Source organism: Mauremys reevesii, linkage group 2 (assembly GCF_016161935.1).
Source record: "Mauremys reevesii isolate NIE-2019 linkage group 2, ASM1616193v1, whole genome shotgun sequence".
In the NCBI taxonomy this organism is placed as follows: domain Eukaryota; kingdom Metazoa; phylum Chordata; order Testudines; family Geoemydidae; genus Mauremys; species Mauremys reevesii.
In genome coordinates, this window is record NC_052624.1 from 85,411,479 (window position 1) to 85,433,128 (window position 21,650).

Consider the following 21,650-nt stretch of genomic DNA (forward strand, 5'->3'; position numbering starts at 1 on the left):
GGGCAGTTTGCAGGGTTAGAGCCTCAAGTGTGCACTGCAGGCCAATTAACATGCTAAATCTTAAGGTTCCAGTGGAGATTTTAGGTCTAGATATCATTTTTTAAATACTCCTGAACCCAGATTATGCAAAATATAGCAGTGGGCACGATAGAGTTCTGAAAAGTTTGTCTTGAGTACTATGTGCCAAATTCTGCCCTGCTTACAGACACAACTCCTGACATATGTGAAAAAACTTGTCCCTATGTGTGTTACAAGTCAGCACAGGGAGCAGCAGACTGTGGTCCTGATGTGTCACTTCTCAGAAATAGCTAATGATTTTTCTTTCTATGTGCAGATTCTAAAGAGGGAAGTAAGATACATTGATTCAGGTCTTTGAAAATGTAAGACACATACCTGACTATAAAAAGGTCTGAGGGGGTTTCTCAGGATGGGGGCAGATGTGTTTGGCACCAGTCACCTTTCCCAGGTCTGGAGCTTCTAGTACAGGGACTAATTTGCATATCTGATTTTGTGTACAACTCGTATTTTTCAGAGTGTTTTATTTAAATTGCTGGAGCTGATATTTTTCTCTAGCATTTGATAAATAATGTTTACCAAATCGTAGAAAATGAACATGCAACATATGTTAGCTCTAACAGCAAACTGCCACCATCAGATATTATCCCATAGGGCTGATTGGAGCAGAATGCCAAGTCTGCAGCTTGTATGTATGTATACACATAGAGTCCAAATGTAACATCCATAGATTTCCATCTCCCCCATCAGAAATCACCCATATAACCCGTGGAGTGGCTCTTCTGCTGTTTTGCATATCCATTATGTGTAATAACAGAGTCTGGAAACACCACCTAACTATGCTTGCTTGCTTTCTCTCACTTCCTCTGCCCGCCCTACCCTCTCTTGCAGGCAGGCAGATGTTGCAGTGTCTGGTTAGGGGATGAGTGATCCTTCAACATCCTAATGCAGTCCGAGTTCTCACTGCTTCACTGGATAGCCTGCTAAGAAGGAAGTGGGCCAGTAGAAGTGCCAAAACTGGTTTGCTCCACTGGATACATGAGATGTGTCATTGTGCAGAATCAGGCCCTCTGTATTTACATGCAAAGTCGTATTAGCTCTAATAGACACTTGGTCTATAATAAGGCACAGCAAACATTTTAAAAGTAAAGCCAAAGGGACTAAACCTGCCCTGTATATAAAACGTGAAAGCTTACTACCCCAGCGTGAAAAAACACCTTTGCACTGTCATGAGGAACTATTCACCCTGATAAGGATTGTTTATCACCTTTTCTAAGCTATTTTGTTTGAACTATGAGTTATATTTCACAGTGTAAGAATATGTTAAATAATGAAATTTAAAGTGGAAGGAGCCATACATTAATAGGAATAAGCCACATCAGGAGATGCATTAGAACTGTAGGCTTTTGGTGCACTTGGCTGAACGCCTCTGATCACTTCAGGCATGCACCAACAGTCGGCTAACGTACACCCTGTTGTGGCTCATTGCTTGTTATACTTGTACAGTACACTCTGATTTTAAAAGCAGGTGTTGGCTTCCAAGGGGAGAGCGATTCCCAGGGCTTCAGGATAATCTTTCATAAAGCAAATATTTTGCCCCTCGGTGTAGTTGTCTTCACTTGCCTTGTAAATTAGTTTTCTTACATTCGTGGTCATGGAGAATTGTATCTTGTGACAAAGGACTTTGTTTTAAAATACATAACTAAGAGTGCATTTTAAAACTATCTTAGAAAAGCAATCTCTGTGTGTGCAAGTTAGATTATCTGTATTGCTCTAGACAAAAGTGAACAGCATATTTCATACTATTTTACTTGTTTGTGCTGTATGCTTATTTCCTGTTTGTTTTTCATTTACAGGATTACTAATGACAGTTACTACTAGAGGCTTCTGTCTCCTTTCAGGTTATTGTAATATGGGGCATTGTACTATATACACGATTATTCACAGAGCATGCATTTCCAGCAGCTGAATTACTGGATCTGCTCTAAATGATCTATGGCTATTACAGCTGGGATTGTACAGTACAGCTATAATTTTGGTGCATATTAATAACCATCTAGAAAAGAGGTAAATGCCCTTTTCTCTGCTGGGGGCAGAATGAACAGCTGGATGTATTCAAGTGGGCAAACGGGGCTGCAATTGTCAAAAGGGTGGATCTTTTAGAAATGTTTCTCTCTGCTTTATTGTGTGCAGCAAAACTCTTCAAGAAATATGATCAAAGGAGAAACTAGCTGCAGCCCTGCAGAGGTGGGGGAGGGAGGAAAAGAGGGGATCATTCATGTGCCCCCTTTTCAGGGGGTTATCTCCCCCCAACAACCTGCTGCAGTGTCTTTTTCCTCCACCAGCTCCGCTGATCAGTGCAGATGCTGTCAAATTTCACGGAGCAACACCACCAACAATAGTGATTAATCCTCCTCTCTCCAAACCTGCGCTAAACTGTCTTCCAGCGTCAAGGGGCGACTTTTTTTTTTTTGGAGTGGGGTGGAGGGGTGCGGAAAGGAAGGGTGTGTGTGTGAGCCAAACCCAAGAAATTGCCAGAGATTAATGAGCCTTCTCCTTATTAGTGTGTCCGCGGGCTTTGTCTGCTCGGGGCTGGGCGGGGGGCAGCGTGAATGGATGGCACAACGTGCAGGAAACACACACACACTACACACGCCGCAGCTCGGGCAGCGCCTCTCCCTCTCGGCGGCGTAAGGGTGAGGGCCTGGGGGGGGGCACGACCCGGCCAATGGCAGCGGCCGCGGCGGCCGGGGGTCGAGCCAGCACGAGCCGGGGCAGCGCGCGGGGAGCGGAGCGGATCCGGCGCGAGCAGAACGCGCTGCCTCGGGTCCCAGGCGCCGCGCGCCGCAGCGTGGGCGGGGAGAGGGAGAAAGAGAGGCAGCCTCGCGGGCGGGCAGCGCAGAGTGCGAGCGAGGCAGCGCAGAGGGGCCAGGCAGGCAGGCGGGCGGGGAGGGAGAGAGAGAGCGAGCACAGCCCGCGATAAGAGCCAGAGCCGGGCTAGAGCGCGGGGACAGGCAGCGCAGGGAGGACAGACAGAGGGACCCATAAAGGGCAGGGAGAGGGCGGGACAGGCAGCGGCGCAGCAGAGAGAGGGAGACAGAGAGGCAGTGGGAGCCCGCTCGGCGAGTCAGGCAGACCCATGCGCCCAGAGAAGTAGCGTCTCCTCCCGAGTAGCAAAGGGGGCGAGGCGGAGGAGGAGGAGGCGGCGGCAGAGACCATGTCTTTCGGGAAGACAGCCACTGTACTGTAACAGCACCAGAGCTGCCGCCACATAAACACACACGCCAAAAAAGCCCCACACCACCAAGAAGCTGGGGGCAGATCCAGGGTGCTGGCAAGGTAAATCCAAAACGCTGTGGGCATCCGTGTGCTGTGTGTTCTTTGTTGTTACGATGTTGTCTTCCCCCACCCCATCCCTCGCATGTGTTTTCTGTCATTTTGTTGAAACCATCCTCGCCCTCCCCCAAATTTTTAATTTTTGAGGTCAGCGTGGCTTAAGTGTTGGAGATCGAGTAGCAGAGAAATAGAACAAAGGTTCGTGTTTATTGCATACAGTATGCAATGAGCTATGGTTACTTCAAGGCTCTTTCTTTACGATGTGATATTTACAACATTAGATTCATATTTTAGTGGAAGGGGGATATTGGTTCTGAAATTGCTAGACTGGTAACAGTATTGCACAGGAGCACTGTAATATCTAGGTTTTTACACAATAAAATATGAATTTGCCATTAAAAAGACTTTTAATTCATTTCTTGATGTTGTATGCAGTGTTGTACCTTGTGTAGAGTTCACATGGAAAGATATGGACAGATGTTTAGAAAGTTTTCCTGGTGAGGTCGGACACATTTCTGATAGCTAAATATAAAGTGGATGCTATATGCAGTGTTATTATTCAGACCATAAATGTTTCATTTGCGTCGCACAGTAAATAACAGATGGCAGATAATTTAAGAATTACATTAAAACTGGGGGGAATACAAACGTGAAGATGATCGAGGTGGTAATAGGTGCTGCAGGATCTTTCAGGAGCATTGTTTTATGGTAGGGCATTTTGGGTAATAGTAATTGTCCAATTTTAGTAAGTTAAAATAATTAGCCCCAGTCTGCTTTTCAGAAATTGAATTCAAATTTATAGGGAAATTTCAAATAGCAATTTAAATAAGAAATACAGAAAGACGTAGTCATTCTAACAACTGTTTTAGTAATCAAAGCTTTAAAACTTACCTGTGAAAATTAATGAAAAAATTGGGATGATTTTTGTATTACCTTTGCTAGAAGGAAAAACATTTGGAATGGTTTGATACTTGAGTATTACTGGATAGTAATTTTGTTTGGCAAAACATGTACCATGTGCGTTGTTAGCATCATTATTTTATAATATTGTGATCATACAAGAGAATAATAGTCTGGAAGCCATACGTTTAATGTTAAATTTTTTAGCAGTTTTCCATGTTCATAAATAGTGAATGTTACTGTGCTATTAAAATTTTGCATATTTGAATGTGTATTGTTTCAACTGCATTGTTTATAGATATAAACAAGGCATGTACTCATTCTGTGCACCCATTCTTGTGCAACTTTGTTAATGTTGTTATTATTGTTATTTATTTTACTTACTGTTTCAACCACCTGGAATATCCCCACGTTTCTGGTTCATGTTTCTATAGTGGGTCTGTTGTCTCCTTGCTCCCCAGCTGTATACATTGCTTTTTTTTTTTTTAATGCATCCCAGTGTTACTGTAACACGACAGTCCTGTAAACATATCGAGTAATGAAACCAAATGAGCAGATATCAACACAGTAGGTGGTTTGATTTGCCGCTGTGATGCTTCTGACACTGCACTTAACTAGATGTATGAATCAATATGTATTTCTCTTACAGTCCTCCAAAATAGTCTTTGCAAATTTTAACCAAGTACAAAGAATTAAAGTTAGTTGTTGGGGTGGAGAGGAGGGGAAAATTGTTAAGCTGGCCTTCAACTTTTCGGTCACGTAATTTAACTGCACACTGATTTTTGTTTTAACAGTCTTCATCACGGATCAAGGCAAGTTTGTGTGCACAATTAGGCTTGCAAATTACTAATCTCACCTTGACTTTGCCTCTCAGTTCCCAACTGAGCATGGTTACCTTGAGAACTGTGGCATTAGCACTGTTAGAGCATGCTCCGCTTGGGAGTTTGGGTGTGTTCTATTTTTAATGCTATTTAATGAAGAAGCTCCTCACTCTGCAATGAAGGAAGCATAATGGAAGAGCAGAGCAATGATTGGTTATGGATACTGCAAAAGGAAAATTGCAAAGGTAAAGGTGGACAATGGGATATGGTGATTATTATTCAAATCCTTTCAATATATTTATATTAATCTAAGATAAAATGAAAATTCAATTATAACAAAAAGCTGATTGAGTTGATGTTTTAAATAAACCCTTTTGGGGGGGGAGGGTCTAAAAAGAATTTTTAAAAATAAAAAAGTACCTTAAAAGTTGTAGAAGAGGTAAACAGTGGATAGAAATTGTTGTTGTTTTACGGAACTATTGATTAATCTGTATATTCTGACATTATACAAAGATATCATCTAAAGAAAATTATCCCATTTTGATGCAGATCATTTCATGGTGAAATGTTTAATGATGAAATAACATTATTATAAGAAATATTTTTAAATGTACATGTTTTCTTGTGAATTTAGTGCTCATTTCTATTGTTTAAATGGTGTACATTTTATGGCGATAGCAGTCAGAAGCAGAAGTTTCTGAGTTTTTCTGCCTTTCAGTACTTAAAAGTTGTTTCAATGAATACCACATAGCATGTAATATTTTCAGAAAGCAAACAACTCTAAACCTCTAGTGATATATGTGAGGAAAAGAAAATACCTATAGATTTTATTACAGTGAATATCATTATGCAAATATATGTCTAGATACTCTTTTAAAATGCTTTTTTTTTATGGGGAAGTGTTCCATAAATCTGTAACCAGAAAAATATTCATTGGCTGTTTGCAGCAATCCACATATCCAGCATTGTATAAAGAGGCTAGTCCTTGATTAAAGATGTCACATATAAAATAATTTTGTTCTCCCGCTACTGTCCCTACAGTATTACAAAATATTGGTCTAAGTAATTTTTAGGGTCCAGTCCTGCAAACATTCGTGTAACTAGTCCTTATATCTGTGTAGTCCTGGTGATTGCCTTGGAGTTAAGTATGCAAGTAAGGGATATTCACTTGAGCAAGGATTTGTGAGATCAGACCCTAGGAAAAGAAATGACATAGACAATATAAAGAACAGAATTAAATCAATGAGAAAATTAACACAATTCTCATTGTAGGAAATAACACAACTATAGTACAAAAGTGTCTTTGAAACTTGACTCGTGCAGAGTAATCAGACACCAAACTGAGCTTGCTCTAAGGATGCAAGTTATCCCAAAGACATCAATGGGACTACTTGCATGAGGTAAGGCAAGCACAAGTTGGCCTAATAAAACACTAATATGGGGTAGCGAAAAAAGAAAACTAAAAGGATATAAGAAGTTTTGAACTACAATGTGTTCTTGGTTTCCACCCAGTTAGAGTGTAATATGGTTTAATCAAGTATTTTAGCTTAGAATTATGAGTAAAAAGGAACACTAATTCGAGAATCACTTTCTCATAGAGTGTAATGTTGAGTTCCTTGTGCACACAAAGCTCCCAGTACACAGAAGGACTGCGGGATCTGGTTGAAAGGTTGCATCAGTGTCACAAATACCGGGATGAATCTTTAGCTGCTGTAAATTGGTGTAGCGCCATTGACTTTAGTAGAGCTGTGTTGATTTGCACCAGCTGATGATCTGGCCTGCCATTTATAATGTACCAGATTCTACTATCCAGACTCACATTGAGTAGCCGCTTATTCCATGAGTAGCACCATGGATTTCTGTGGGATTAGTTGCTGAGTAAGGAACTATATAGTGTGTGCAAGGGAGCACTCACAAAATAATAGCTTGGTACAAAGCTTGTTGAAAACAATGGAAGTCTTTTTAGCCCAATGTCTTTATTTAGATGTAAAGAGAATTTGTAACTCAAATGATCATTTAAAGGGAATGCTATGAATTTTCAAGTAATTTATTATTAAAGATTGGTCAGTTGAAAATTAATGTAACTGCAATACCAATCAACTTGCAAAATCTTTTTGTCCCTTTGCTCATTCATTTATTAGATGTGAAGTTTTGTTCTGTGCAGGTAGTAACTCAAGCAAGCGTGTCACTGGTTTTCATCCTGAAGAATGAAACATATATTAAATTAAAAGGCATAAGTGCGAAGGATTGTGTACATTCCAGTGGAAAGTGAGCGGTTCTGAAGAAGTCCTAGAAACACTAGATACAGACAAGCATATCTTTGCATATGGTAATGTGCACTTCTGTAGTACATTCCATCCCAAAGTTTGCTTAATTAAGCCTTATACCATCCCTGTGGTGCAGGTAAGTATGACTTTCCCCATTGTGAGGATGGGTAAACTGAGGCACAAAGTGATTAAGCGACCTGTCCAAACTCACATAGCTAGTTTGTGACACAGCCTGAAAAAGAACCCTGTCCCAACTCACATTCCTGTGCTTTAACTAACAGACAATGCTTTCTGTCTTATTGCTGTTGCTTTGTTTTTTCAAAGTTTTAGCACTTCTGATATGCTGTCAAAATGGCTTTCAGAAAGACATAGATAAAAATAAAACTACATTAAAAATCATGTTGTGTGTATAGTAGTATAATTTTATAATTATTTTTGCTTAAATTTTTAAAAAAAATTGTGCCTAACTGGCGAACAAGGCACCTTTTGACAGAAGTAATCAATGGTCTGAATAACTGATAATTTTAGTTTTTTAGGGATAGCACATATATATATACACACCCACCCATTGGTATGCCATTGTAAGTTATGAATTGGATAGTTGATAATTCCATGTTGAGAAATGTTTCTTGTAGGATACTTTTTATAGGGCAGTAGCGCAAATTCCACCATAAGGTTAACTGCTTGCTAGCTGGAAAGGTCAATATTATAATGATGTGTATGCTTTTCTAGAAAAATAAAAGACAGGTGAAGCTTATGGTACTGTTTTTTACTGGGACAGTGAATAACTTATTTGTGCATTCTGTTCTTGCGGAATTTGTACCAGTTTGTCTACAGAGGCCCAAAATACTTAGGTATAACATTTACATACAGCTACTTATATTTGCTTGACTTGGGTTTCCAGTTTGAGTACCTCCAATTGTAGATTCCATGGATTAGAACATGTGGTGGATGTACACTATGTAAATTTGTCAGTAGCATTTTCCTGCATATGGTTTCTCTGTAAGTATAATGTTTTGTATATCTTTTCTTAGCTTGATTTTTTTTTTTGTTTGGAATCTAAGAACACACAAAACATATACATTAATGTTTGCCATATCTGCTCATAAAGCTCATGAAAAGAGACTGTGGCTGAGAGTGACACTTCTGCAAAAAAATTCCACAGGGTCCTCATAAAATTGTCCTAACACAAGCTTTTTGTTAATTATACTACAGTTTTGTGTACCTAGCTCTTCCTTTTTATTAACACAATTTCCAGTCTTTCCAGTAATACTTTAGCAATACATACTTAAATTTATTCTAGAAGAAGGATATTACTGGAAAGCTGTAAAATCTGTTTACCATTTTTGATCATACAGTGGTATATTTAATGGAATTACTTTAGCTATATCTAGATACCTAAATAATATGATAAGCCAGTATCTGAAAACACATGTCATATGATGTTTGTTTATTTGCATTTCTACTCCTAAATTAATTCTTACTAAGAGAAAAGGAACTTAATGTAGGGAGACGGAGAAAGCCGGAATAAATAAAATAAACAAGACTTTAGATTTTATAGGCATCAGTTAAGGGAATTTTAAGATTAAGTGGCTAGTCACCATTGTGATAAACATGGTTGGAAAATCTTAGATACTGTAATATGTTTTTCTACTACATTTTCAAGAAGCCATGAGGTTTTTTTTTTTCTATACAGATATAATACAACACAGTTTTAACTGAAACACAGACAGACACACACACACGCAGCAATGTCTGGGAACACGTTTATGGTTTGGATAGCTAGTGTTGTAAAGCAATGGATTTCTGTGTAATTTGTAAGCAAATATAGGTTTCTAGATACAGTAACTGTATATCACTGTTTTCATGGCAAAATTTCATTGTGATCGTTCACATACTGTATATTAAACTGTCAGAGGAAAAGTAAAATTTTTTGGTAAGTGAAACATAAAGAGCTGCCCACAGAGAAACTGGCACTTTTTTTTATTGTACTTGCAGTGAATAAGACATCTGCTTCTGATCTTCCTTCCAGGTGGTGACTCGCAATTTAAAGGGGCGGTGGGGGGGAAGGCAAGCTACTAAAAAAACCCAACCACCAAAAAAACCCCTCCAATATCTTAGTGCTTGTTGATATGTTTCCAGTTTTGTTATAGGCAATATATCAACTGCAGGTACTGTATAAACATTTAATAAATATTAAAGCCGTTTGAGCTTGGAAAAGTCCCCAGATGGGTAAAAGCTACCTTTTTCTAAACCAAAAGTCCTCAAGCTTGTGAATCGAAGGACGGACAGTGGAAGAGTGCCCAAGTTGTGTGTGTGTGTGTGGGTGGGGGGACTCACTTAAATGCACAATTTTTGTTCCAGGCTCACCAGGTTTTGCTGTCTTTGTCCTATTGTTCTCACTCTATGCTAAAATACCCAAATCAAATATGTGAACATCCAATTGCTTTCAGGCTTCTTTTTATCCAGTACCTAATTGGCAAAAAGCAGTGATTTCACTAGATTTGTGAAAATAAGGCTTCCATATGTAATGTGAATCCTGTGATCAACAGCACACTGGTACATTTTAAATTTCCTGTACATTGCAGTGTTTTATATTTTTGTTGCATTATGAGTTGAACTCTTTGTTGTATTGAACACAGTAGATATACTTAGAACATATTACAAATTCTGACTGTCATTTACAGCAATGGTTTTCAACGTTTTCTTCATTTGCGGACCCCCTAAAAATTTTTGAATGGAGATGCAGACTACTTTGTAAATCTTAGATATAGCCTGCGGACCCCCAGGGGTCCATGTACCACAGGTTGAAAAGACTGATTTACAGAATAAGGATCAGATAGTAACAGTTTTACTTATGGTGAGTCTTATTGACTGTAATGGGGCTTCTTGTGATGCTGTGCCCCGTTTAGCATCAGCCTGGGTGTCACAATGTGGCCAAAAGTAAAGAGAATGTGATGGACTTTTTCTGATGAATGAGACCATAGTGTGTGAATTACAATGATGACAGCCATCATATCAACTTTATAAGTAATAGTCAAATTGTTCATGGTCAGATGATCCTTTTACAGTTTTGGGTTTGATAGTGCAAGCACTTACCTAATCAATGTCCCATTGATTTCAATGGGGAATTTTACCTAGGACATCCTGATTGGTGGTCTTATATTAAACATTATAGTAATGTAGGTTTTAATAACAGGGATGGGGAATTAGGACAGTGCAACCATTCATGTGATTGAACTTTTACTTTACCGCAACTGAAAGTAAAATACTGAATTGTTGCGGTGCAAACCAACCTTCAAGGTGTGGAGGTCATTTGAGCACACAATTTAATTATATTTCTGTGTAAAATAATACTCTTCCATTTCTGAGGTGAAATGCCACCTTCAAAATTTATTACCAGAGGCATAACATTAAGAATAATTTGAACTAGCTTGCTTAATGTGTTAGAAAATACTTGTCATGGAGTCAGAAAAGTGTATGATGTCATAAAAGTTTTAAGAGAAACACATCAAATAAACTGTTCACTTTTTACAGTAGGCCACCAATTTTAATGTGAACCTGGAAATATCTCTGATAGTTTTATCACTTATAAATCATGCATTTCATAATCCATCATGTTTTAAAGGAAGGAGGTTTGACTTTCATGCTTTCAGAAAAAAATCAGAAAAATTAAGACCACCTTCAAATGATAGAAAAAATTGTCTACATAGATCTGTAAAGTAAGCATAATAAATTTTAAAAAGGCATATTAAAGTACACTGTCAGACTATATGCTCTCATTTATCTGCTTCCAGCACAATATAATCCAAAATATTGTAGACAATTGCAAACCCATTTCTGGTTCTGATACAATTGCTGGGGAAGGACAAAGAATAGGTCAAAATAAATTAGTATATTTTTATCATATTTGACCAAGGTATTATATATTAATATATTTAGTTACTATGGTATAATAATAAATAACAGGAAGGATTACCTAGGACTACTATGTGGGCTGCAAATGGAACTAAAGAATCATATTTAGCAGATATTAAAAAAATAAATTAGCACTGATGCGTCAGTGAAGATGTCGGATTGCTTTACAAGAAGAAGTATAGGGGTATACTCTGTCCTTGATCTGTTCTGCTCATGTTGAGGGGTCCATATACTCGAGGTGACACTTACCCTTGCATACAAGGCCAGAATGAGGTCTGTGCATGATGTAATGCCAACTGTGTCTATATAAACTCTATATAAACTGTTCTGTCAGAGATGGAGGGGTGTGTGTGTTTGGGGGGTGAGGGGGCATGGCTGGCTGTCAAGTTCTTGTGGATGCACAGGTATCTATAATGTTTGAGCTCTAGTTCCCATGGATGCTCCGTCTGCTCACCTTTTAGCTAGCCTTGTCCTCTACTGCATTGCTACCATTCCCATTCCCACAATTCAGGAGAAGAATGTGGCAGACATATGTCTTTTTTCAAAGCCATGTGTTTATCTGATGTATTTGTTACTCTCCATGCATATGTATGTACTTTTTTTTTTTTCCCCAGAAAGGGGAACAGAGGGGGACTCCTTAAATATGATTGTTCCTTTACATATAACTTCTTCAAGAATGTTATGGTCAAAAAGTCATTACTAACTTTATTCTCAGTTGTCATGATGTTCAATATCCAGGGAGGGGATGAAAAGCCAAGATGCATTTTCTTTGGGCATCTTGTGTCCTTATCAATGTTGCAAGCCGCTATACATCTAAATTCAATAAAACAGTATCAATACTTATCAGAAAAAAGAAGATGCATTTCACATTTTTCTCCTTTGTTTTTGTTTTTTGCTGATAAATAAAATTAAGCGAAATAGGAAAAATTTCAACAAGTTCTAATCAACTAAGAATCCAGGCAAAACTACAGCAAACATATAATTCTTTAGTCTTTCCTTTAAATAACACAATAGATGGGGCACTTCCAAGTGTAATTGGTATTGGTACAGAATTTATTAGCCAGAGAGTATAGCTGCTAAATATTTGATTAGAATTAGAACAAGGAAAAATCAAAAAGTAACATTACAAATTTTTGAAGCATGATAGTCATGTTCCATTGAAGTGTGTTAGTAGCAGCTAGAAGTTCTGACCAAGGTTGGGGTTCTGTTGTGCTAGGTACTGTAGAAAGACATAATAAGACACAGTCCCTGCCCCAAAGAGTTTACACAACAATATAAATGGACAAAATGGACAGTGGATGGGAGGAAGGATATACTATTTTGTCCCCATTTTACAGATGAGGGGGGGTCGAGGCACAGGGAGTCTAAGTAAGTTGTCCAGTGTCACATAGGAAGCATGTGGCAGAGCTGGGAATTGACCCCAGGTCTTCTTGAGTCTCACTCCGGTACCTGAATCACAAGACCTTCCTTTTCTTTAAGGATCTCTGAAAAACAGGGGTGCTGGAAATATTTGTATAGTGGAGGTACTGGGAACCATTGAACCAAACTGTAAACCCTGTATATGATGGAAACAACTTGAAGCCGGGGGGGGTCAGGAGCACCCCCAGCAGCCCGAGATCCGCATCTAGGCTGCAAAAATGTAGTAAGTTAAATAACAGAGAACCTCTCATGCTAAACATTTTTTTTAAACAATCATAAATTAAAATCCTTCATCTGCGTTCTTCTGCTTACTTGTACCTGTGTCTCTACTTCCCTACCAGTCCCCCTCCACTCCTCTAACTTTCTGTTTCTTCATGCAGTCTTACTACCCTTAGTGCAAGTGCTTGTCCCTTTTCAGATTGTGCCACTTGAAACAGCTTCCCTTTATCTCATCAACTCTCTAGCACTTTTCAAATATCTCAGAATTTATTTTCCCTCTTTTGCTGATGCCTTTTAATTTTTCTCTGAAATTAATTACATGCCTTATATTGTATTTTATTCATCATACAATGAACTTACACTTATTTTGTAATTTGATGCAATGGGCAGTCCTGAATTATTTAACTCTTTAAAGCACTATGGGATGCAGTTTGTTTTAAAGCATGTTATACAAAATATTCCACCATATTTCAAAGAGTGGAGGAGTTCAGATCCCCAGGCTCTTCATGTTTGTTTTGTTGGATCTTTAGGAGGAAGCATGGTCAAGCTAAAAATATGCATTTTCTCCAGACAAGTTATTTCTGATACGTTTGTCTGTAAAAAGGAAGATCTTACAATTTAATTTTTAAGGAATAATTTATGCTTTGGAGCCTCTTCAGATGTGCAGCTAAAATTAATTTGTTTAGTTTCATGAATTTTTATACATCCTTCTGCTAACTTGGAGATCTAAATCCAGATTCCGGATGTCAGTGAAATCGTGGACTTATGATGCTCCTTGGAGGATTTTGTGTCCTGATGTCTCTCTCCGTTAATGTAGGTTATTTTTTCATTCTTGATCAGTAATATTTGTCATATCCCTTCATTTTACTCAGTTGCTCGAAGAACAAAGTAGAATGGAAATTGCACAAAATTGTGAGAGGCTATTGCAGCATTTCTGTGATATGAAAGGCATTTTACATGCAAGCTCTTTGGCTGTGGACTGCTCACTAAGGTGTGGCCATGAAATGCTGCAATTGCTACAACAAAACATAAAATAATGGTCATATGCAGTGCATTTTTGAACAAAGTGTAGTTTGTAACTTTAGCTGTCACTTTTGGGTAATAAGAATTGGGTTAAATTATTATATGGAGATTTGTATTGTATTATATACAATATAAATGTTGGATAAACTTAGATCCTGCACCATTAATTGAAGATTATGCATGCTTTACATCATCATAATAATAATAATCATAGTGATTATGTGGACCTAGGTTATGTTTGTTGGGGGCAGGGGAGTAGCTGACTAGGAAGCTTGTTCAGGATTGCACAACCTTTAAGATACATGACAGATATCAACAGTTGAAGTAGAGATTCATTGGCAACGGTAAGCCATACCACATTTTAGAGACGCGTGTAATTAGAAACCCCATGTAGAGACAAGGATTCACAAAAATTGAACAGCAATGTCCAGTTGAAATTTTATGTAGAGATTTGCCATAAATTGCAAGCTAGGTATGTGGATATTTGAAGAAGCAGAATTTGTTTATAGTGCCTAAGACTCAATCTTTCTTTAAATCTAACTCTTTTTCTCCTACTCTTTTAATTCCTTTACTTCTGCTAAGATGTAGCAGGAGAACTCCTTATTTTCAGCTGCCAGTTTACGAATCTAATTTATTCACTTTTCAGTATTTTGATCACTGAGAGTGCCTAAATCACTATGCATCCTCTATACCAGTGGTCCCCAACCTTTTTCAGCCAGTAGCACATTCATGTTTTCAGAAGTGTGGCGGGTGCCGACAATTTTTCAAGGCTTATTTTGTATTTGTACATTAAATAATATGAAAATCATCATTTAATATTACATAATATATGAATCCAGAGAGAAGCTGGAGATAAGCCGCGAGGACAGAGAACACCAGTGCCCGCAGCCCCGGAGTTCTCTGTCCCCGGCAGGCTCGGGGCCGCAGCTTGTCTCCCCTGCTGGGCACTAGGTGGTGCCCCGCACCTGCCGGGAACAGAGAACATCACGCCCGCAGCCCCGGAGTTCTCTGTCCCCATCAGGCGCGGGGCTGCAGCTTCTCTTCCCTGCTAGGCACTAGGCGGGCGCACATAAATGCCCCGGCGGGTGCCATGGCACCCGCGGGCACCACATTGGGGACCACTGCTCTATACTGTTTAATTCTGGCATGAAAATACACAGACTAGTGACAAGAAGTAATAAACAGATGTGGGGTATTGTCTTCCAAGGTGAAATAGGGGAGGCATGGGTGATTTCTGTTGTGGTCTGATACCCGGCTGGGAGTTATGCAGCAGCTATTCAGTTAGCTCTAATATGGCATTGAACGGTAGCCTCTCTGGCCAACTGATGACTAAATTCTGCCACCTTTACTGAATAATCCTTTGTTTCAATGGGATCACTTGCCATTAAGGTTCTACTCACCACAGACAAAGGTGCCAGAATCTGGACTTCAGGAGCAACACACTGATGGAACTCTAAAAAGAGTCCTGTGTAGTTCTTGACTAGACTGATAATTGTGACATAAGACCTTGTGAATGTGTGTACATGTTGGGAAGTCATACTGATGACCTGGAAGAGGCTGGTGTGAGCTGTTTTTAAACACCGGCAACCTGCAGGCCCTATAAAGAAAAATGTCCACTCTCATTAACAAAAATGGAAGTCTCTAACTGTATACCTTGCAAAGATAGACTTGAAAATGTTAATCGATATAAACCAAATGCTATGAATGAAAAGAATATGCAACAGGGCTCTAATTCTGTAAACCGGAGGCGGTTATAGTATAAAGATCACACTCTCCGCACACATATAAAATGAGTAAATTAAGTTTTGAGTGTATCCTCATGCCAGTCCTATGCATAGTGGAGTGATAATCATGGACAGACATTAGATTACATTTGAGGGAGAGGGAGCAAAACACTTATTTGCAGCCATCCCAAAAATGCAAAAGGCTCTGTTAAAATTTTCAGCGCTATCTAAGTGTACCCATATTGCTGTGAGTGAGGCTGCAGCTGCAAGGGAACTACCTTTTTACACAGCACCCTGATGTCCCCCTGTCTCTCTAGGTGCAAAAGAGAGATGAACCATGTAGTCTCTGCAGCCCCAACCCCATCCCTCACCTGCCACTACAGCAGCATGCTGAGGAGGAGAACACATGGGACCAAATTGGTACTGTACTGAGTGGGAGTTCACTAGCTGCTTCTGCAAATCTTTCTCCATTGATACCTTCCCAGGCTCATTCAATAGTATGAAAAACTGGTCTTGGAAAGGAGCCAAGGAGACCTGCTCCTCCACCCCCTACACCGTCTAGAGGAGGTGAAGGCCAGTCCGGGTCAGAGAAGTCCTATTCTCCTCAAGAAATGAAAAGGAGACCCATTCACCAGCTGACCACCAAGCCCCCACTGCAAGGGATGTGTGCTCCCACTTTATCAGTCTCAGCCAGACACTGCAGGATGACTTGCCTGATACCACTGATATCAGCAGAGGTCATAGGACAACCCACCTTCCACCACTACTGCTGCTATTAGGAACAGGTGCTAGGTAGGGGAGTCATAGATGAGTCTTCATCAGGGGCGGCTCTAGCGATTTCGCCGCCCCAAGCACGGCGGCACGCCGCGGGGGGCGCTCTGCCGGTCACCAGTCCCCCGGCTCCAGTGGACCTCCCGCAGGCACGCTTGCGGATGCTCCACCGAAGCCGCGGGACCAGCGGACCCTCCGCAGGCACGCCTGCGGGAGGTCCACCGGAGCCGCCTGCCGCCCTCCCGGCGACCGGCAGAGCGCCCCCCCGTGGCATGCCGCCCCAAGCACGCGCTTGGCGTGCTGGGCCCTGGAGCCGCCCCTGGTCTTCATAAGGTGCTGAGGAGATGAAAGCTTGCTGGGTTAAGAAGAAATGAGCCAAAGTTCAGGTTATGAATCCAGGAGAGTATGAAGTTGATGGAATTGAATAGATGTGATATTGAATAGAATAAGGGTTCTCTGCCGTGGGGGCATGGGGTGCAAACTCCATTCCTGTGTTGCTAAATGGAAGGGAGTCCCATTATGGAAAAGAGGGTCACCCTTGCAATACAAGAGGACAAGGACCATGCCTGATTCAAAAGGATATAAAATCTGAATGAGGGACACATTTGACTTCCATTAGCACTAGTATGAACTATGAACTCTTCAAAAAAGACTATCCCAGTGTAGGGTTGTATTAGTAGGTACAGTTGTGGAGTATAAACATAAGGAAAATTCAAGGCAGCATGTTTGTTTCTGTGACTTGACTCATCTCAGTAAATAGAACATGAAAGTGAAATTCGGACTAGTTAGTTGATAATGATCTTGACAAGAATTGTCTGTGGTGCTCTTTGCTGCTCTCTGCATTTATTAACTCAATGTTTTGACTTGTGTGTTGAGGATCCTGTGTATTTTTGGTCCATTTGTTTTTCTCTTAAATAAAATATAATCACTATCTGTAGTGCTTATTATTAATGAAGTCATTGTCTGTCTCCTTCTCCGTGGGATTTAGAATATTCTTAGAGTGGTAAAATAAATCAAAGACTTTAATTGAAATGGTCAGTGGCATACAGAGAAACGTCTTTCTTTTTGGAAATATTTCATAACAACACTTTGTTGTGGTACTTTGTGTGGTGTTCCATGAAGATATTTCCTTTTACTGAAAAGGGATGTGGATGGTCATTAAGAAAAATAAAAAAAACCCAAAGTCCTCAGTATTTGCAGAAATCAGGCAGTTCTGAATACTCTGTCTCCTTCCCTCTCCCCAGTATAGATATCTTTACAGGGACATTTTTTCCAATGCAAGTATGTTAACAATATGAGTATCTTCAAAAAAAAGTCCTTGGCAACAATGTGAATGCCTTCAAACTATAGTCATGGCATTAAACATGGATTCCTATACTATGCTAATACCCTCAAAGAAAGGACACCTCTAAACATGCCTATCTGATGAAAGGACAGGTCTCCACCAGTGGAAGTCAACCCCAGTGAAGTAAAGACTGTCAAACAGGGGTACTGAACAATATGCAACTCTTCAAAGGGGGGACTCAGCCTTACATGGACCAATAGTTCAGAGGGAGCAATCCCAGCAATGTAAGTCCTCATTGTTCTGCATTTCCTTTACAATGAACATCCTTTTGCACTGGATTCTCTTTTCCTCATGAAAACTTCTAGAATGCAAAATGCCCGCTGGGAAGGAGAATAGGACTCCTCCCACCACTCTACATTGTGAAGCCGTTGAACAAAGGTCCCTCTCCAGAGGGAATTTAGAAGACTCCCGAAATGATTTGATGTAAAACAAACAAAAATGTATCATCAGCATCACGTACATGTCACAGATAAAAAAAACAACCAACCAACTATAATAGCAGTTCTCAAACTGTGGGTCGGGACCCTGTTTTAATGGGTTCGCCATGGCTGGCTTAGACTTTTTGAGGCCCGGGGCTGAAGCTTGAGCCCCACCTCCCAGCGCTAAAGCTGAAGCCCGAGGACTTCAGCCCTGGGTTGTGGGGCTCCAGTAACAAGCCCCCTGCCTGGGTCTGTAGCCCTTAGGCTTTGGCTTTGGTCCCCCCACCTGGGATGTGGGGCTCGGACTCTGCCCCCCCTCCCCCTCCCAGGGCGGGCTCAGGCTTTGGTCCCCCACTCCTGGGGTCGTGTAGTAATTTTTGTTGTCAGAAGGGCATTGCACCCTAACCAAGTTTGAGAACCCCTGAATTATAACCAGATCAAAGAAAGGTATGTTTGTATAATGTCTAGGCAATTTGAGGACATTGAGGACAAAATCAATTGCACAGATGAAAATTTCAGAAAAGATGTTGAAAAGCTTTGGGGGTGGAATAGATTGGAAGGAGGATTGAAGTGAAATTCATCATCATTTACTGATTGCCATGCTGGGTTTGAATTCAGACTTTACAACATACTCTATTACAAGGTACTCTATTACTGTACAGTCCTGATTTAATTAGGCATCCCAAAGATATCCCAAGGAAATATTTCCTTTTCCTCTTAATATCAGAAGCCTAAAATATTGCAACTTCAAGGAATTCTTGAGGAAAAGTGAACTTTTGGATAACACATCAGGGTCACAGAGTAAAGAAAACAAAAATAAAGAGCAGTTATATAGTGATCTTGCTTTAGATAACTAAAGCAACATTATCAGGATATTTGCAGTATTCCTTCTAAATACTACTTGCATGCCTATAGTAGAGATATTAATATTGCTGCTTCCTTTCTTCCTTTTTATACTGTCAGTATTATGATGCAACTTTGAACTCTCTTTAGCTCTCAAGTCACTTAGCTCTTCCAGCAGCACAAGCGTGAGGCATTGTTATAAATAGTTTTTAAATGCTATTTCAATCTCATTAAACATGTAATGATACTTGGTATTATATTGTAGACAGGATTTTACATATATATTTCGTGTGCCCTGTCTCCTTAAAAATTGCATATTAAACTGATATTGAAGATAGGAAAAATCTATGATTTTTGTCCCTGGAACAGGTAGTTTTCCCATTCTTAGTTTCTAAAGCAGTTTGAGACACAGAGTTTAGACTATATTGTATTGTTCTCAAACAACAAATCCATATATACAAAATATTTAATATATCTTCCCAGAAACAATTTACCTATACCTACTGGTGTCCACATATATGTATGTTTTTTCTCATGTATACATTTTTTGTTTTTATGTCTAAGCATAAAATAATTATTTGTTTTACAGTTTTTACCATCGTTACTTTTCAAATCCAGTATAATCTGGATGGGTGTCAACAAACCCCTGTTATAAACAGGGAAAATTAAACTCCATTGGAGAGAGATTAGAACAAGAAGCTCTTGAGGTTAGACTAAGAGTTTGTCTACCTCTGTCAGGAGCGAGGGTCCCAGAACCTGCCTCCAGCCGGAGTCCAAACATCTATACTGCACTTTGGCAGCCCCGTAGCCTGAACCTCATTAGCCCGAATTAGTTGATGCAGCCAGCCATGGGTGTTTCATTGCAGCATAAACATACCCTAAAGCTATCAAGTGCATAAATGCATTAAAGCACAAGTCACAGACTCGTTGATATTTGAGAACTTGACTCAAACATCAAAGAAGTCAATGGGAGTCTTTCAGTTGATTTTATTTCAGCTTTGGATCAGTCCTCATTTGCATAGTCACATATATCAGGTACCTATACTTAGTTCGTGTAGGGTCATTTTTCAAAGAATGCCTTTCAAGCATGTAAACATTTCCCACAAGTACAAATTTTAAGTGTTCAGGGCAGTATAAGTATTGGATTTTATGCACTCCATTGTGTGCTTAACTGAGTCATCACGTGCTCAATTTTGCAGAGCAAAACAAATTGACAAAAATATTAGGGAATTTTTTGATGCAGTTGCAAACCAATCACTGCCTTCTTGTTTATTAGCACAGGAGTCCCCTTCTATTTGCGTCCTTATTTGCACTTGGTGGATAGATGCTATATAATTGTTTCCTTTGTTCAAACAAATAATGGCTTTTGTAATTAACTGCAGTAAAAGTTTGTTTAGGACAAAATATTGATTACATTAAGTCCCCCTTAATGTCTCAGTTATTAATTACAGTTTTCTTGACAAAACTATACTTCTGAAATAATTGCCCCATTTAAAAAAATGAATTTGTGTTTGTTATTGTTTTTTCCCCCTTTATAATCTTTTTCAGTGTATGTAATGATCATGTAAGTAGGATTTGGTAGCCCTTACAAATTTACTTGGACTTTGTGATATCTAAATTTGAAAATCCACATACATTTGTTATGTGAAATAGTCTCATCCACTGGCAAATACTCTTTACTGTTATGTATTTTCAAACTAGGGTTTTCTTTTCTTAAGTGTGACTTCTTAATATGTTAGAACTTTGTTTAAAATATCATCTGTATCATTGCTAGAACGTTCTATAGGACAAAGAGACAAATCCTTCAGCCCACACTCAGGTAGAACTCCTGCTAACTTTAGGATGAAAATGTGAAATCCTGGCTCCGTTGGAATCAATGGTAAAACTCCTGTTGTCTTGATTAGGGCCAGGATTTCACCCAATGCCGTGGCCTAGATACATCACTTAAATTTAGGTGCCAAATTAAGTTCTTAATTGTGTAATTGGGTTGTATATGTTCTTGCTGCTTAGATCGATGGCCTGTGGATGAAAACATGTTTTCTCTCGGTTCTCATTAACCCACTCAATAATTCTCATTTAGGTGCACAGTACTATAGTTGTTATACTCTTAAGTGGCAATACTGCTTTAGGTGCAGATGGAACCCCTAGCGTATTGACAGTTTGAGGCATCTGTAACAGGGTCTTGTCTCATCCTATGTCAGAGCCTGCCTCTGTTTCAGTTTCATGCTGGGCCAGGAGGGACTTTGCTTTTGAATTGTGTTCTGCTTCTGGATCTACTTTATTAACATAAAATAAACAGTTTCAGTCAAAGCCAGAATTTCTTAGCCTTCTCTTTCAGGCACATCAGTTCATTATTCCCCTGTTGGTCTCCTAATTCCCTCTGAACAGGGTTTTTTCCCTGTGGCTGGTAAGGAGAGCCTACTTCACTGACCCTTCTGACATATCTCTAAATCCCTCACAGGTCTCTCTCCTATATTCCCCCTTGTATCCAGTCATCTTCTCTCCAGATCTTTTTGAGCAGGGTAGCTTTGCTAGGTCTCTCCAGAAAGATGTCCTCCTATTCTCACTCTCTGCCACAGAAGCTGCCTCTTATAGGAAGCTTTAGCTCAGGCTAACATCACATGATGCCT

General features: G+C 39.6%; 1 protein-coding gene across 8 annotated transcripts in view; it reads left to right on the forward strand.

The window, feature by feature from the left end:
- ARPP21 (cAMP regulated phosphoprotein 21) overlaps positions 1–21,650 on the forward strand; it is a 265,503-nt gene that overhangs the window by 75,132 nt on the left and 168,721 nt on the right. For 5 of the 8 annotated variants that reach the window (XM_039524293.1, XM_039524287.1, XM_039524285.1 and 2 more), the window contains exon 1: positions 2,929–3,354. The exons of 1 other annotated variant lie outside the window; for it this stretch is intronic. The gene's annotated coding sequence lies outside the window, so the exon portion shown is untranslated. Of the gene's footprint in view, positions 1–2,928; positions 3,355–4,038; positions 4,060–5,250; positions 5,318–21,650 lie in introns of those variants that run through there. 2 more of the 8 variants (XM_039524291.1, XM_039524286.1) reach the window with 2 other exon arrangements.